Source organism: Lissotriton vulgaris, chromosome 2_1, assembly GCF_964263255.1.
Source record: "Lissotriton vulgaris chromosome 2_1, aLisVul1.2, whole genome shotgun sequence".
NCBI classification, from domain to species: Eukaryota; Metazoa; Chordata; class Amphibia; order Caudata; family Salamandridae; genus Lissotriton; species Lissotriton vulgaris.
The window spans coordinates 799,934,095-799,951,231 of NC_141687.1; the positions used below are offsets into that span (position 1 = coordinate 799,934,095).

Genomic DNA, 17,137 nt, shown 5'->3' on the forward strand with positions numbered 1-17,137 from the left:
AAAAGCCGAAGGCATCAATGCGCCTAACAAAAGGTTCAAAAAGGCAGTACAAAACTACAAGTAGGCTTTAGCAAATAGCAGAGTCTTCAGGGCCTTTCTGAAGGACTGCATGGTGGGAAAGGACTTAATTTCCACAGGCAGAGCCGCGTTCCACATTTTCGGGGCTAGGCTAGAGAAAGCTCTGCCACCCCATTTAGCTCTGCGGAAGCGGGGTACATTTAGCAGAGACTTATTGGTGGAACGCAGATTTCTGGAGGGGGTATAAGGAACCAAAAGGTCTCTTATTCCACCTGACCTATTTCTTGCTAAGGCCCCATAGGTCAGACATTATTTTAAAAGAAATCTTATCCTCAATCGGGAGCCAGTGTAAAGATTTCCTTGCAGAGGTGGCTGACGCACGTTTGGGTAGGTCCAACACAAACTTGGCCGCCGCATTCTGGACCATTTGTAAGCGCTGAAGCAGCCCCTTGTTCAGTCCTGCATACAGCGCATTACAATAATCAAGTCGGGAGCCTATAAGTGCGGCCACAACTTCCTTTCTCGCCTGCTGAGATAGGTAGTGCTTAATCTTCCTCAGGATGTAAATTATGCCCCAGCATGTGGAGACTGTTCTATTCACCTGCTGACGCATACTGAGGGTAGGGTCGATCAGGACACCCTGATTTTTAGCTAAGGCAGCAGGTACCGGGCATGCTCCCAATGATGCGGGCCACCAATTCGCCGATCAAATGTCCTCCTTTCCTCCAAACACCAGGATCTCCGTCTTCTCACCATTTAGCTTCAATGAATTGCAAATCATCCATTGAGCGACTGCCTCCATAGAGTCTAAAATTGGAGGCAGCCGAGATGACAGGCTGGGAGAGAGAGAGAGACCAAGATCTGGGTGTCGTCGGCATAAGAGACTACCTCCATCCCAAAAGATCTAATAAGTCTGGCAAGTGGGGTCACATAGATGTTAAAAAGGGTCGGACTTAGTGCCGACCCCTGCGTTACCCCACAATGCACAGGCAGGGATGGAGATAGAAACTCCACCAGCTTTACTCTGTTCCCTCTGGTCAAGGAAGGAGGTCAGCAAACTCAGTGCCGACCCCTCCACCCCAATCTCCCTCAGACGAGATGTTAAGACCGAGGGAGAGAGGATATCAAACGCAGCCGTACGATCTAGCAAGATGAGGAGGGTAGTCTGGCCCCTATCAACTCGGGTGCGGATGTTGTCCAACACTATGGTAAGGGCCGACTCGGTGCTATGCCCCCTCCTAAATCTGTGCTGCGAATGTTCCAAATGACCAGAGTCTTCCAGAAAGACTGCAAGATGCTGGTTGAGATGGGTTTCCAGCATCTTAGCAGGAGCGGGAGCAGCGAAATAGGACGAAAGTTTTTAAGAACACCTGGGTCCAATGTTGGCTTCTTAAGCAATGGCTTCACCACTGCCCTCTTCCATTGTGAGGGGAAAATACCATCCCTCATTGCCCTATTCATAATATCCAGGAGGGGAGGCAGAAAAGTCTCCTTGCACTGTTTGAGGATCTTAAGAGGGCAGGGATCTAAAGGGGAGCCCGACCTGGTTTTATTCAGGAGGCTTTCTAATTCCTGAAGTGAAAGGGGTGGAAAAGTAGCTAAGCACCCTACGGGGATGTCCTCCGCCAGAGTTGGGGCAAAAGCAGAAGGACCGGAGGAATCACTGATTGAAGCCTTCTGTAGCTCCCGGGCCGAATAGATATCAACAATCTTTGCCTGAAAGAAAAGGGATATGTTATTGCAAAGCTGCTGAGAGCCAATAACGGGATCAGGAATCTGAAGGGAAGTAAGGGAATCAACAATTTTTAAAAAGCTCTTTCGGGGAGGAGAGTGAGGTGGTACGTGCAGTGAAATATTCCTGTTTAGCTCTTATGGTGCACATGGATAACCAAATACAGACTTCAGCAAAAGTGTTGACGATAGGAGAGATGTTCAATCTGTAGGTTAGCCAGATGTTATGTCTATGCTCGCAACTACTATGTTATATTTGGCCAATCAAACAAACATTTTCCTATATGTATTCATCATGCAGCGGTAAAGGAGTACACAGCAGACTTCAGTCAGACTGCCATAAAACCAATAGCTCCTGGTCCTTCTAGAACAGGGGTACTCCTAGTACGTGCCGCGGGCTGGTGGCGGCCCGGCAAGCCTTCCTGGGCGACCCGCGGACATTGCAGACACCTGTGTTTAAAATTAAATAAATTAAATAGTGTTCGCAAATACAGCCGCAGCAGCTCGGACTCAGACTTCGCTCTGTGGGGGCGCGGGTGATATCAGTGATTGTCAGAGGGGAGCTGCAGGGGCCTAGGTGAAATACAACAAAGACTGATTTAACATCTAAATGGTCTTTTAAAGACCCATTAAGTACTTGGTGCGACTGTGTGAGCGGCCGGGGAAGCTGTCTCAGCCCGGCTGAGGGCTGACACACACACACACACACACACACACACACACACACACACAGGAGAGAGAAGGCGAGAGAAGGCGAGAGAAGGCGAGAGACATGTGTGTATGCTGGGTCTGGTGGCTCATTGGACGAAGGTGTCTGCTGCAGGGACCTGTGTTTAACCTCAAGGTGACAATTTTTGTTTGCTTTAGCCCCGCCCCCTCTGACCCCGCCCCCACCGGTGCGGCCCTCAGCCACAAACCACACTGTAAATTTGGCCCCCCAAGAGAAAGTTTGTGAGTACCTATGTTCTAGAAGCTCAAAACTTGTACAAGTGGCTGGTATTTTGCTTTACACAAGGTAGCAAACCCTATCGCAGAAATAGGTCTTTGCATTGGTGCAGAGTTCATGCCACTTTCAGAAATTCACAAGAGGTTAAAGAAGCAGGCCTGAAACCCGTACTCAGCAATTTTCTGGGAATCTTTTTTGCCAGAGCAAATTTTTACATGTATATTTGCTCATGTGAAAACCTGCTGAAAAACTGCAAATTCAGTTTCCCTAAAGCTTTGTGTATCATGTAGTTTATTGAATTTTAATAAAGATCAACAGTATCCTTTATCAACCGTGCCTGAGAAATACATTTGCTGCTAATGAGTCCATATATTATAGTTAAGTTCTCAAACAAAACATCACTAGGTTGGAATGATCCCTTTTCTCTCCCACCCCTAAAACAGTCCCATACCAGCACGTCAGAAAAAATGTAGTTCAACGTCCTACACCAGGTTCAACCTGGTGTAGAATGCATCACAGCAAGTATAACGAGACACAAGGGGTACATTGTCACAAAAATAATAAGTGAATGGCAGATTTATTAAAAACTTGTAGGAGCATCGCTCATTGCATACGAAAATCGTTCCACTGCCAGGACATTCCATAGCCTACGAAGCCACAAAGATATTAATTTAGTCTCGGTTATCCTCCATTATGCTGCTAGAGCGGTTTTGGCAGCTCACAAACCGTTCCATAACAATGAGCGGTCAGAGATATTTTGGTATCCAACAGTGGGGGGACTGAAGACCAAGCAGAACAAATCTACCCCCGATTTTACTTCCATTATGGAAGCGCTTTACTTCTGGTCTTACCAAGAGTAAATGTCTAACATTTAACGGAGTAGGAAGAGATTGCAGAGGAGTTATGAATAACCTTAAACATGTTGGTTTGTGGGCATGCACAGACTCTAAAGTTATTCCAACCCTGGAACTACCATGTCCCGACTTCCAGTAGCTGTATGTAGATTTTCAAAAATCAGAGCATTGGCTGAACTGAAAATCCAATATGTGAGCTCCAACATAATCAGAAAGTATATTATCCGAGCTCTGGTATAGTGAGAACACCCCCCACAATGTTGCATGGCACTAAAGAGACAAGTGGAGTTATTTTCGAGACAAGTGGATTGATAAAGCATCCGGCCTCCTTGACAAGTAGATATTTTAGAAAATACCACACTCCTGTTGAAGCACAATGGAATTGAGTAGAGTCAGACAATGAGAAAATAAATATTTATTAATCGATACTAGGTTATCACACCTTCAATGTCCTATCATGTCCACAATTTCTCTCTCAGAACCCAAAGTCTAGTTGAGAATGCTAACCATATGGTTGTTTATATGGATAGTCTGCAATACAATACAACATAATTTCAAAATAATGAACACCTACTTTGGGAAGTATAGACAACCCCCTGAAGAGATCCTCACACAAACCCTGAATGGGCCCCTATACACTAATGAACTACAACTCCTATAAGTACAGAATCTACACGGGCAGTACAGCAAACTGAATCAGATACTACATGCAAGGGGACTCCATTTCCCAGACAAAAGTGGGGCTGCACAGCGCCTCTCGCAAGCGCGTCTAAGTCGGCACAACCCATGGAACTAGGATAAAAAAATTGCAGTGACAATACATCTGCGCGCGCTGCTCGGTCGACTACTACGCTTAAAACAGAGTAACATCACATTCTGGTAAGATACAGCGTTAGGAGGAAAGGAATAGATATCCCGCAGGACACAAACTCTTGATGAAGTAAGTCTCTGGGGCATATTTCATGAGGGGGCTTGGACTTCACTTTTGCTAACAGAATGCTTCCTGCTCCCAAGGAGCTTAATGATAAGATGAACTTACGAGCACAGGCATACTTTCCTCTTTATATAGTGTTTGACTACAGGGTCCACCCTTCCTGCGGTCTTACGGAGCCATACATCTAAATGGACAGAGTAGGTCTTAGTACTTCGTGCATGCAAGTCTATACCACGATTTACACTTCACTGTGTTTGCAATGAAGCAAGAGTGTTTCTACAGCTGTAAATGGTGCAGTGATGGGGATTACTATTGCACACAACGTGATGCAGAGACACCATCTTTAAAACAAAAGGAACACTGTGCAATATTGTACAATAAGTTTGTGCTACTATGCGGAAAATTTTAGATAAATATTTGTATTGTTTCGTTCCAGAAAAACATTGGGAAATTCCTGGAGTATAGTTTGTACCTATATGCATGTTTTCCACGTGTGTGAAAAGGTTACATCCCCTACAAAATATCGTAGAATTGTAAATCACTCAAAACAGGGATCAAAAGAAAAAGCGGTCTTAAAGAAAGCCAAACGGCTCGGAGGGGAAATAAACAGGGTTGAAACATGTAGACCTCTGATGTTTTGGGCCATAATACACAAGATCTTCCGATAATTGTTTTTACCCATGCCAAAAGGTATCCATAATAAAAGATTGACCAAAATAGAAACGGGAGAAACCTGCATGCCATTTTTAATACAGAGTCTTCCATAGTAAGAGCTGTGTTAACAAATCACATCCAGCCCATCCACTCTCACTAGATGCAGTGGGTGAGGATCCGATGATTAAACATACAATGTGTGTTACCTGTGGGTGAGGATCCTTCTATATAAAATCCAAAACATTCCACGGTCCTACTATCCACCACCCAGATCTTCTGGAAACAAATAACCTAAATAGGCCCTCTAACCTGGATAGCATTAATATGGAATGGGAAGCAGAGGATATCCTACAGGTTTGCTTCTCACTTGATATATGGGGCGGAGTTCCACAAGGATTTAGAGAGAGTCCATTCATCTTTAATCTGATTTTGAAACAAAACCTCGACTCTGCCGATACCTTTCAATTCAGTTATTGTGCAACACACTGATGGCATCAAATACACAAGAAGCTTGCAAACAAGATACAATTGCTTTCCTGAATCATTTAGCCGAGAATGGACATAAGGTTTCTGAGCAAGCTGTAGTACTGTCCAAAAAAAAAATCCAATATTTGGGACATAGAATTAAGAAGAGAACAAGAAAGGAGTCACGTTACCAAGTTGAAACAATCTTGACAATGAGCCCACTAAGAACTCCAAGAGAAGTCAGGATGTTCCAGAGAATGGTTTGCTACTGTAAACAGTGGATACCAATCTTTTCCCCAGTGGTCAAGCCTTTAAAGAGGCGGATGCAAATAGACGTGCATGAAAAGCTTTCATGGCCCAAAGATGGCTTGAAAGCTTTCCTAGGGCTGAGAGAAAGTCTGTTGTGCCCTGGCACTAGGAATACCAGATTGTAGTAAAATGCTCCATCAATCCCTGCAGGAAAGGAAAGGAAGTATATACTTAAGTATGTCCTCTTCAATCAAAATATTCACACCACGGATACTGGAGTTCACAAACCTATTAGTTCCCTCAGTTTTTTCACAGAAAGGAATAGCTGGCAAAAGGGTCATAACAAAATATTTGAGACGTTGTCTCACCCACAAAGTATCATGGCATGCTTCATCATCGGCAACATCTCACACTGGGGTAGGAACAATGACAACTCAGCACACTCAACCAACGTCCGTGGACCCAGGAGTTCTTGTAAATCTTTTTAAATGACAAACACAGTGATCCACATCATGTTATAAGAATGAAAAATACCTACGGGTGTACCCACAGAATTACCTTTGTTAATGAGTACCCCAGGTATTGATTAAAAGCAGACAGAATGGTCCACAGAAGATACAATATTTTATCTAGCCATTTAGAATCCATCGATTCTAAACATGTTTCAACCTGTAGGTATGCCAAGGAAGGTCAACTGTCTTTGTCAGGGTATTCGGACTACCTAGCTATGCTATCCTATACATTCATGCCATGCAAAAAAGGAGAATTTTTTCCAACCAGTCAACCATCTAATTGGACGTCAACCTGTGCGGCAAAACAAAAACAAAGTCATCTTAATAATCTGGGTTGGTATGTATGACCAAAAGCAGGTATTTAAAATGATAGACAAGTATATATTACAGAACCTTTAGAAAAATAAGAGGGAGGAGAGAACCTACTCAAAAGGGAATTCTGTAAAGGGAAAATCATAACTAAAACCTAGCAACCACCAAGTGAACACTACAATTAATTATTATCAATAGTGTTTAGAAAACATATCGGTGTTCTTATAGATTTACAATAAAATAACGCCTGCATGTGCATTTAATTAATCTTCTTAAGAACAGCTGTTAAGAACAAAAGTGGCTTGATCACAGATGAGAGTTCACAACACACTCGCGTTCACAAAGTAGTCCCCTGAAAACAAATGTTCTCCGGATATGCGACCCATTTTGCTTCATGTTGTAAGCCAAGGTCTGAGGTTTCTGTGCTCCTAACTTCCTGATGAGTCAGAGGCGTATTCCCACCTTGTAAGCTCTGCGGCTGCCTATAGCTGTAACCTATGCACCTTGTAGTTGAGGCAGTCTTTGGAAGTCCCCAAGCGGTGCATCCATTTCCAATTAGCGTAGAACAGTCGTGTTTTTGTTTGGTCCATATGAGGGTATTTGCTCAATAATGGTCCATTCAAAGTGGTTCTCTGTGTGGTCATATTAAAGGATGTGTCTCAACATCTAATAGTACAGCTCTGCTCATTGATAAGTATTTTTTCTTTATGTGTTGTCATTCCTACATACCTCCTGCACATGGACTTGTGAGCATGTATGTCACATTGGATGATTTACGGTTAGCCAGGGAGTTCTAAGGCCTAAATCAAGTTGTTTGGCCCTTTTTGTGAGTCTGCAGACACTACAGTGGTCACAAGTAGCGTGCCCCACCATGGACGTCAGATTCCAGGCAGATTGTAGGTTGGATTTATCCTTAAGGACTTTGGGGCGTGTGTGCACCAATTAGTCTTTTATGGATGTTCTTCATTTGAAGGAGAACATTGGCTTTTCATAACTCCAATGACCCGGATCTTAAAATGCTACAATGAGTCCTTATAATTTTTGGCATGGTATTAAGAGGGCTGGCCAAAGTAGTCACACAACAGTCTCTCGGGGAGGGAGGGGGGGGGGTTCAGTGAGTTTAATAATGTAGCTCTTTGTGTATTAGAAGCTCTTTTCGAAGCCCTGTAAATCACTTTCTGTGGGTATTTCTTCTCTACCAACTTCTCTGTTAGACTATGTGCATGTCTTTGGAAATTTTGTTTGTAGGGGGCAACTGCGTCTGAGCCTGACAAATTGGCCAACTGAGAGGCTGGCCCGAGAGCTTTTAGGTGGCTACAGTTGTACTGAAGTAAGCGGTTCTGATCGGTAGGCTTGTAGTAGACTTTTTAAAGCACTGTATACAGTTATCATAACTTCCAAAAATGGGATTTCCACTTTGCTTTGAGACATGGCAAACTTAAGGAACTCAGTCTCTGTAACGTTTAAGCAACAGTGCAAAGTGGTTGGTCGACACCTCCGTACCTGGCCATACCACACATATTTCCTTGATTTATTGTTTACATATTGTTATATTGTCATGGTATGGGTTGCAATCAATATAGTAAAATGTTCAGATTGTTTTGCAGTGAGGTGGAGGGCTATGCTCGCTCAGTGCAGTGCTTACTCTGATGCACAGGAAACCTCGAAGCCTAGTGGCATATTTTTCAACAACACTTGGTCCTGTTGCTGCAGGATTGCCCTGCCTCCTAAAGCCATTGAGGCAGTTAGGGTCAGTATTGAGAGATGCGAGAGAATAGTGATGGAACCTCCTCTTGCAGTGATGATTCCTCACTCTGTAGAGATTTTGCTCACTCGAACGAAAACACAATATTTGACAAAAAGCAGACATCTCAGATACTTGCAGCCGAATAGGTGGAGCTAAAAAGATATTGCATATTGTATCCTGCTACAATATTGCTCCTGACTGAAAATGAAATTGATGGGGGTAAGGTTGAACATGATCGTATAGATATTACGGATTTATGACCCAAGCCCAGACCAGACTTAAGAGATGAACCTCTGGATGAGCCGGATTATGATATGTTATTATTTTGGGACGGCTCTGGTCTTAGAAACAATGAGGGAATTTTGATGGCAGTTTATGCAGTCTGTACAAATAAAGAAGTGGTAAAAGCTTCATGGCTTTAAGGTGTTACCTCGGCACAAGTGGCATAATTGATTGCCCTTACGAAAGCAGGTTGCCTTTCAGCACAAATGACAATAACTATATTTACGGATAGTCAGTATGCAGTTGTGGTGGTCTATGATTTGGGGCAGATATGGTCACAAAGGGGTTTTATGACATCTTCAGGATTCACCCCCCCAATTAGAAATGGGGAATATGTGAAAGAATTTTAGGACGCTTTTTAGTTGCCCCAGGAAATTGGAGTGGTAAAATTTGCTGCGCATATAACCGGCAATGATTAGGTCAGAGTTGGAGATAAAAATACAGAGGAAGTTGCCCGGTATTGTGTACTTGTGACTTGCACATTTAATGGAGAAAATACAATTGAATATAAAGACACTGCTTTTTCTATGTTGTCAGTAGCTTACACTTAGGAAGAGAATAAAAGGTTGCAAAATGAGGTTTCAGAAGCAGAACAGCAAGGCTGGGTCAGAGCAGGTTGTGTTAAGGATGACCATGACGTTTGGGTTTCAACTGACGAAGGATCAGTGTTGCTAGACAGTTTGTGTTTCCCGTGACAACATTTCTATGGTCCTGCACATAAGAAGAGAGATGAAATGGTTCGATTGTTTAGGCAAAATTGGTTCAACTCCAGATTCAGAGTTCTAGTAGAATAATTATGCCACAGATGTATAACATGTCAACAGTTGGTTCTGATGAATCTTGTATGTACTCTATTGTAAGCAGGGACACGCAGACAGGGTTGCTTGTTCGATCTTCTTCTTTATTTAACAGTAACAGGTAGTACAGCAACATGAGCACAGGACCTCCTCCGCCTCTCCCTCCAGCAACTGCCTCCCACCTGCATTCTACAAACGACCTACCACGCACTCCACACTCACACTCCATGCACGCTCTACACTCGCATGCCATACACGCGCCACACACACACACGCGCCACACACACACGATACATGCACGAATACCACACACCCTCCTCCTCAAAAAGCTAAGGAACCACCTTTAAGATCACCCTAACTTGAAATCCAAAAACCTAGCTGGCATCTTCCTTACTCTATCGCCACGGCGGAGACATTCACCACTAATGTCAACATTAGAGCGAAATGGTACGACACCCTCAGCATCTATAACATTCCTAGCACTAGAAGGACCAACATCACGAACGTCAACAACATCCCTAGGCTCACACGTACCTGCATTACCGGTCAGCCTCAAATCCTTAACCAAACCAAAATCATCGCCTAACAAGTAACCACTACAAGACCCACCATCGGAATGTACACCAACCACACCCCTCCTCTCATTACAAAAGCTCAATTGACGAAAATTCCACCTTTTGCCATCTTCCAACTCAACAGCACTACCAAAAACCTTAATCACTTTTAAAGGTTTGGACCATACACTTTCACCTTTCAATACCTTCCTAGGGTTCTTTACCCTAACCATCTGACCTATCTTAACTAGAGGCCAGTTACATCTGTTCCCATGATACTGCTGATTTCGGTCTTGATACTTTTTAATTTCAGATCTGACTTCTTCATCAACATTCTTGGTGTTACATTGCATCTTATTATTTCTCTTTCTTAACCACCAGGGAACCAATCCCGTAAAAGGCTTCCTGCCTCTTAAAATTTCGAAAGGTGTCTTCCCGGTAGCTGAGTGGGGAGTTACACGATAGGCAGTCAACCTCTCTTGCAAGGCCTTCCTCCAGGGTAACCCTGCACTTAATGCTAATTCAATCACTTCCTTGACCACCCTGTTGAAGCGCTCAACTTGGCCATTTCCCTCTGGGTGGTACAGAGATGACTTAATATGCTTAATGCCCATTACCAATAAAAACTCTTCCATTTTTTGTGAAACAAATTGGGGACCATTATCCGAGACCAACATTTCAGGTACACCCTCTCTCGAAAATACATCCTCTAAAAACTCAATGACAACATCCGTAGTCATCCCATTCACCATTCTTACCTCGGGCCATTTCGAATAATAATCCACTAATACAATGGCATAACAGTCTGTAGAAGACAAGGCTGAAAATGGTCCCATAAAGTCGATAGCTACTTTCTGCCACGGGTATTCAGGAAGCTCCACCATGGTCAATGGTACACTCAACGGCTTAGCTACTTTATCACTGTTATTACAAATTTTGCAATCCCTTACTAGTTTGTCCACCATAGAGTCCACACCTGGCCACCAAAACCACTCCTTAACCCTTCTCTTTGAACTAGACATGCCACCATGTCCCAAATGGCTTCTCTCAGCAATGTCCTTCCTTAACCCAACTGGAGGCACAATTCTGTCACCCCTTAAGATGATATCATTAACAATGCATAACTCATCCTTAATCTTGGAAAAGGCGATAGATTCACCGCGTAAATATGACTCTCTAGGCCATCCTTCAACTATGAAACGTTTAATTTCTTTCAGGACCACATCCTTCTCCATCTCACTCACCCAAGATGCTTCAGAAACACTGCTAACAACATTCTCAGCGTCAATAAGAAATACATCCTTAGTGGTAAATGCCACTTCACAATCAGTGTTGGTCTTGGCATCAGACACACCTGCATTGGGTAATCTAGACAGACCATCAGCAACAACATTGTCCTTACCGGGAATGTATTCAATATCAAAACTAAACATTTGCAGCTTTGAAGCCAAACGAGCTAATCTTGGCGTTAAGTTCTTCCCGCCCTCAGGCCTCAAAATGTTCACTAATGGTTTGTGGTCAGTACAGATTTTAAACTTCCTTCCCCATATATACATTCGAAATCTTTCAGCTGCCCATGAAGCAGCTAACAATTCCTTTTCTATAACGGAGTAGTTCCGTTCTGCTTTGGTTAGGGTACGTGAAGCATACGCTACTACCCATTTTTCAGACTTGGACCGTTGGGAAAACAGCACCAATGCCATACCCAGACGCATCCACAGATAGAACACATTCTGCCATTGGTAAAAAGGGTTTCAAACAAGGCGTGGTAACTATTTCCTTCTTCACTTTCTCAAAACACGTTCTCTGTTGATCACCCCATGAGAATGTAACGCCTCTCTTTAGTAAGGATCTTAGCGATTCAACTTTTGAAGCATAGTTCTCAATAAATCGTGAATAAAATTCTGTCAGTCCCAGAAATGACATTAATTGTTCTTTGCTTGTAGGTTCTGGAACAGCTAAAATAGCATCAACGTGGCTAATTTTGGGTCGAATACCATCCTTAGATATGACATGACCTAAGTATTCCACCTCAGATTTCCCAAATACACATTTCTCATTTTTAATAGTTAGTCCACTCTTTCTTAATGCTTCCAAAACTGCAAACAAGCTTTTATCATGACATTCTTTGTTCTTCCCAAATATTAAAATGTCATCCTGAAACACTTTAGCATTTTCGATCCCCTGTAAGACCCTGCACATTTCCCTTTGGAACACTGCAGATGCACTAGCGAGCCCAAAAGGCATGCGCTTATACCTAAACATCCCTTCTGTGGTGATAAAGGCAGTGCAGTGTTTAGAATCATCCTCTAACACGATTTGATGGTATGCACTAGTTAGGTCTATCTTGGAAAACCAAGAAGAACCACCCACAGAAGATGTCAATTCTTGCAGGTTTGGAAGAGGGAATGTGTCAACCCAAATAGCCTCGTTTAAACATCTTAGGTCTACACACAGGCGCAAATCGCCATTGGATTTAAGCGAAATGACCACTGGCGAAACCCAATCAGAACTTTCAACCGGTTCAACAATACCATCACTACACAGTTTTTTAAGTATCTCGCCCAATTTTTCTCTGTAACTAATCGGGACATTTCTAAGTTTTTGCCGAATAGGACATGCGCCTTCCCTTAGAATTATTCTGTGCTTGAATCCCACCATTTTACCAATTCCACTTGAGAATACATCAGGGAATTTTTCTGGAAGATTTGAGTAAGCATCTTTTTCAACACACTCATCCTGAATAGAATAAACTGGGCATTCCCGTCTAGGATCAATTTTCATGCCTAAATCATAAATGTGTGGCCACCCCAAGATTGTTGCACCCTTATTGGCCACATAAATTTTTCCCTGACAAGAGTTACATCCAAAACTTATTTTGGCTATTATAAACCCTTCTAACGGTATTCTGTGTCCAGTGTAACTTCCAGGATGTATGTCAGGACCTAATAATGGCCTGCTGGGCCATAAAGATTTGAATGAATCCATACCCATAATAGTATACCAGGCACAAGAATCTACCATGACCTTTACTTCTAGCCCATCGATATTAATAGAACAAGATGGTAACTTTTTAACTCTACACGCCCCTTTAGCTATTTCGTCGTGGATACTGCATATGTCACCCACAACATGGAAAACATCATCTTGATTCCCATCTTGGACACAATTAATGTCATCCTGCTCGTTATCTTGTAAATAATTAACTTTAGCTTTGAAATTCCGACATACTCTGGTAAAATGTCCTTTCTTTTTACAGTTGGTACAAATTTTATCAAGGGCAGGACACCATTTATAATTAGCTAAATGAGTAGAAGACCCACATCTAAAACATGCAAATTTTTTCGGGTCATTATTTCTTTCGAAACTTTTTTCATTTCCTTTCTTACTGGGATAAGATGAATAATTTGTTATCTTATTATCACTCTTGAATTTGGACATGTCACCCTTATTTACAACATTAATGGAATTAGAATCAGAATCATTCTTTTCATTCCTGACCTCACGAATGCATTGATCAGAAATTTCTACACCCCTAGCTACTTCAATGGCATTTTTTAAAGAAGTGCTTCCAGATGACCATAGTTTTTCTTGGATTTTCTTCGATTTAGTCTTCATAAGAATCTGATCACGCAACACTTGGTCATACGTCATGCTTTCAAATTCACATGTGACAGCCAAACCTCTTAGAGCTGATACATATTGGTCAATAGATTCGTCACTTTTTTGAGCCCTTGAATAAAACTTAAACCTTTCCATCACTACGTTAATTTTCCTCCCAAATCTTTCTTGCATTTGTTTGACAGCACATTGGTAAACCCCCATGTCACCAGCATTCTCAATTTTAGGAAGATTTTTAAACTCTCTTAATCCTACAGCACCTAATCTATGTTTAAGCAATGACACTTTCCTTTCTTGTGAAGACTCTTCTTCAGCTAAAACTTCTACATAGGCTTCAAACATATCTAACCATAAGTCCCATGCAATAGGAGGTTCACCAGATTCTGCTAAAAAAAATGGTGGTGGATGAATTGAAGACATTTCAATAAGGTACAAGTTACACCATACAGAAAAAAAAATGTTTAAAAAGATTTCTTTGTAAATACTTGCGCAAAAAGTTCACCAGAGTTCAAAATGGTATGTTAATACCTGACTTCTTTCTAATCATGTTGCTCAAACAATTGCCAATGCTTGCGCAAATAGTTCACCAAAGTTCAAAAATTTAAAGTAATACTTAACCTCTTATGGTTATGTTGCTCAACAGTTCGCCGAGGTTAAATAATGTTAGAAATGGTAATTTGCAGGTAAAACAGCAACCGGCGTTGAAATCGGCATTCGGCAATTAATGTTAGTTGAATTCTTCTCAAGCCGCGTTATTCCCTTAACACATCCTGTACCTGACGCGTTGCTCCGTTAACGCGTTGCTATGCTACAAGAACAACAGAAATGGCCGCTGTGCGTAAAGATAAACGTGAGCGTGGTGACGATAAGACGGAATCACGTGGTGACGCACAACGTAGTGATGACGTTCTGGAGTTCCTCGCTTGGAAAAACAGCTTGCGCGTGCCGATGCTGGTTCAGAAGGCAACTTGAAAGATGCACTATATAAAATAGTGTGTTTGAAGGTAAAAACAAATTTTTAAAAGCATACCAATTCGTCGAGGAGATCGCCGCTTAGCTTGAATCGTTATCGTTTTGAAGGTAGTTGAGCAACAGTTAAATGAAATAAGTAAAGAAATTAAAAATGCAAAAAAAATTCGTGCTCAATGTTGCTGTCGCTGTAAATCCCGCTCGTCGCCATGTATTGTAAGCAGGGACACGCAGACAGGGTTGCTTGTTCGATCTTCTTCTTTATTTAACAGTAACAGGTAGTACAGCAACATGAGCACAGGACCTCCTCCGCCTCTCCCTCCAGCAACTGCCTCCCACCTGCATTCTACAAACGACCTACCACGCACTCCACACTCACACTCCATGCACGCTCTACACTCGCATGCCATACACGCGCCACACACACACACGCGCCACACACACACGATACATGCACGAATACCACATACTCCTGACATGAGAACAGGATTAATGTCTCAGGAAATCCTCATGGGCCATGCAAGGAGACTGCATGCTGTACTAGTGTAAGTGCGTGTGTGAATATCACAGATGACAAGATAATTACTGCAAAGGAATGGGTGGCATGCTACATTCGGTTTCTCACAAGACCAGAGCTGCAACCACCAGAACTACCATGCACCCACTCATACAAGGAGGGAGGGGCAAAGCCTGAATATCATGAGACATTAGAATAGCCATTTTGGAGTGAGCATGTCGCAATATGTAAACAAAAAAAACAAAAAATAATTGCTTTCTGTACACCACACATGTACAAAACAGGGAAAAACGAAGTGTACTTTTCAAAAGTAAAATACTTCATGTACTGTAATAAACCACTGCATATGTAGTGGGGGTAGGCGAGTCACTGAAATCTCAAACCACGTACTTGGCTGCAGCTCAGCTGGCAGTCATCTTGGATCCTCGATCCCAAATCGAGCCAAGCTTTCATGTGGCTTATACCAGCTACACGCAAGCGGCTATATCATGCACCAAGCACGAAAGACAATGCATTACACGTAGATGTAAGTCAGGAGAACAAGAAATCCATAACAAAGGCTGAATTGAACAACTTTAAACTAGAATACCTGGGATAAATCCTGGCTTCCCTGATTGACCAAGTTGGGTGATCCTAGTCAAATACTTTATTTTATCAAGTCTTTCTTATAATCACATGCTGGATCTCTCAAATATGTGATTTCAGATGTGTGCTGTACAAAAAAAAAATAGTGTTTGATGTAAGACTGAAGTGTTGCTCCGTCTATAAGAATCTAGGACACTTATTGGGTGCATATGATAACATACGTGCCTTTTAGGGTACTAATGGTATAGTCGTCAGGGTGGGGGCAGCAAATGAATGCTCACGTACAATAAAAGGATCAGTGCCTCTCGATGGAGTTATAAAATCGGATTAAATAGGGTGAAACGCTCCAGGAAATTACGTAAAATACGCTTTATTAAAATACGCTTTATTAAATAGACTATCATGAATGTTGTACGATTTACATTTTCAAAGCTCGGCTCGTGCCTGTTCATTTGTTGAGTCTTTTCCATCTACTAGGAAGCGGTGAGATACTAAAGCATGAGGTGAGACGTATACTCCTTGGACATACCTGGCTCCAACATATGATTGACAGGATTTCTAAGCAATGGCTTTAGGAAATTTACCAAAACAAAACAATGAATGGAAGCAGGATGAACCAAAACAGAACAATGAATGAAAGCAAGATGAACCAGTCACCGCTCTATCGGAAGCAATAGGAAGGTCAGACAGCTGCAGTGTCAAGCCAGAGCTTGGAAGCAAGTGAACGTGAAATAAAACAAAGTTTTATCAACACTGCAGTTAACTAACGTAGGTTTATATATTGGCTAAAACCATCAGTTAGTCTACGGAACCACTGCTTTAGCGGCGAGGAAACAAAATAAAATACTGAGTGAGCACTTGTTCTGGCAAGAGGGGAGCACGAGTGGAGAGACCCCACCACCAGTATTAGCGAAGGGCCACCAAAATATTGTGTTTACCCAGTCGAAAGGTTGAGATAACCGGTACAAAGTAAGAACCCTGTCCACTACTTACACGGACCAGCCGTGAGCTCAGCCTCATGCCCACTGGCCGTTGTTGCTCCTCTAACGGCAGTCATCTGTCTGTAATTTTAACACTTCCGGGTTACCCAACAACCAATCCAGGGCAGAACATAGTCTGTGAAACTCGTCTGGGCGTGGGAGGTTCTGCTACTGTGTAAAGTAGCCTAGATTTGGAGCAGTGGAGGCTCCTCAGCCAATCATGGTGAGCCACACACGATTCCGAGATGCTGATTGGTGAATTTCACACGTGCCCTTAGCCGAGCCGAGACGTCCTCCTTGAGTCGGTGGGAGTTGCAGCCTACTTCGGCGCGGGCTGGGTTTGGTTGGAGGGCCACGTGAAGTGAGCTAGCCACGGACCGGGCGGTGACAGGCTGCATCAGCAAGCCACG

General features: G+C 42.7%; 1 protein-coding gene across 2 annotated transcripts in view; it reads right to left on the reverse strand.

Annotated features, from left to right (window-relative positions):
• The window catches only part of LNPK (lunapark, ER junction formation factor), a 646,398-nt gene extending 629,518 nt beyond the window's left edge, over positions 1 to 16,880 (reverse strand). Inside the window, exon 1 of one of the 2 annotated variants that reach the window (XM_086956173.1) lies at positions 16,741 to 16,880. The gene's annotated coding sequence lies outside the window, so the exon portion shown is untranslated. Of the gene's footprint in view, positions 1 to 16,685 lie in introns of both variants that reach the window. The other variant, XM_086956174.1, reaches the window with a different exon arrangement.
• Between the last annotated feature and the right edge of the window lie 257 nt (positions 16,881 to 17,137).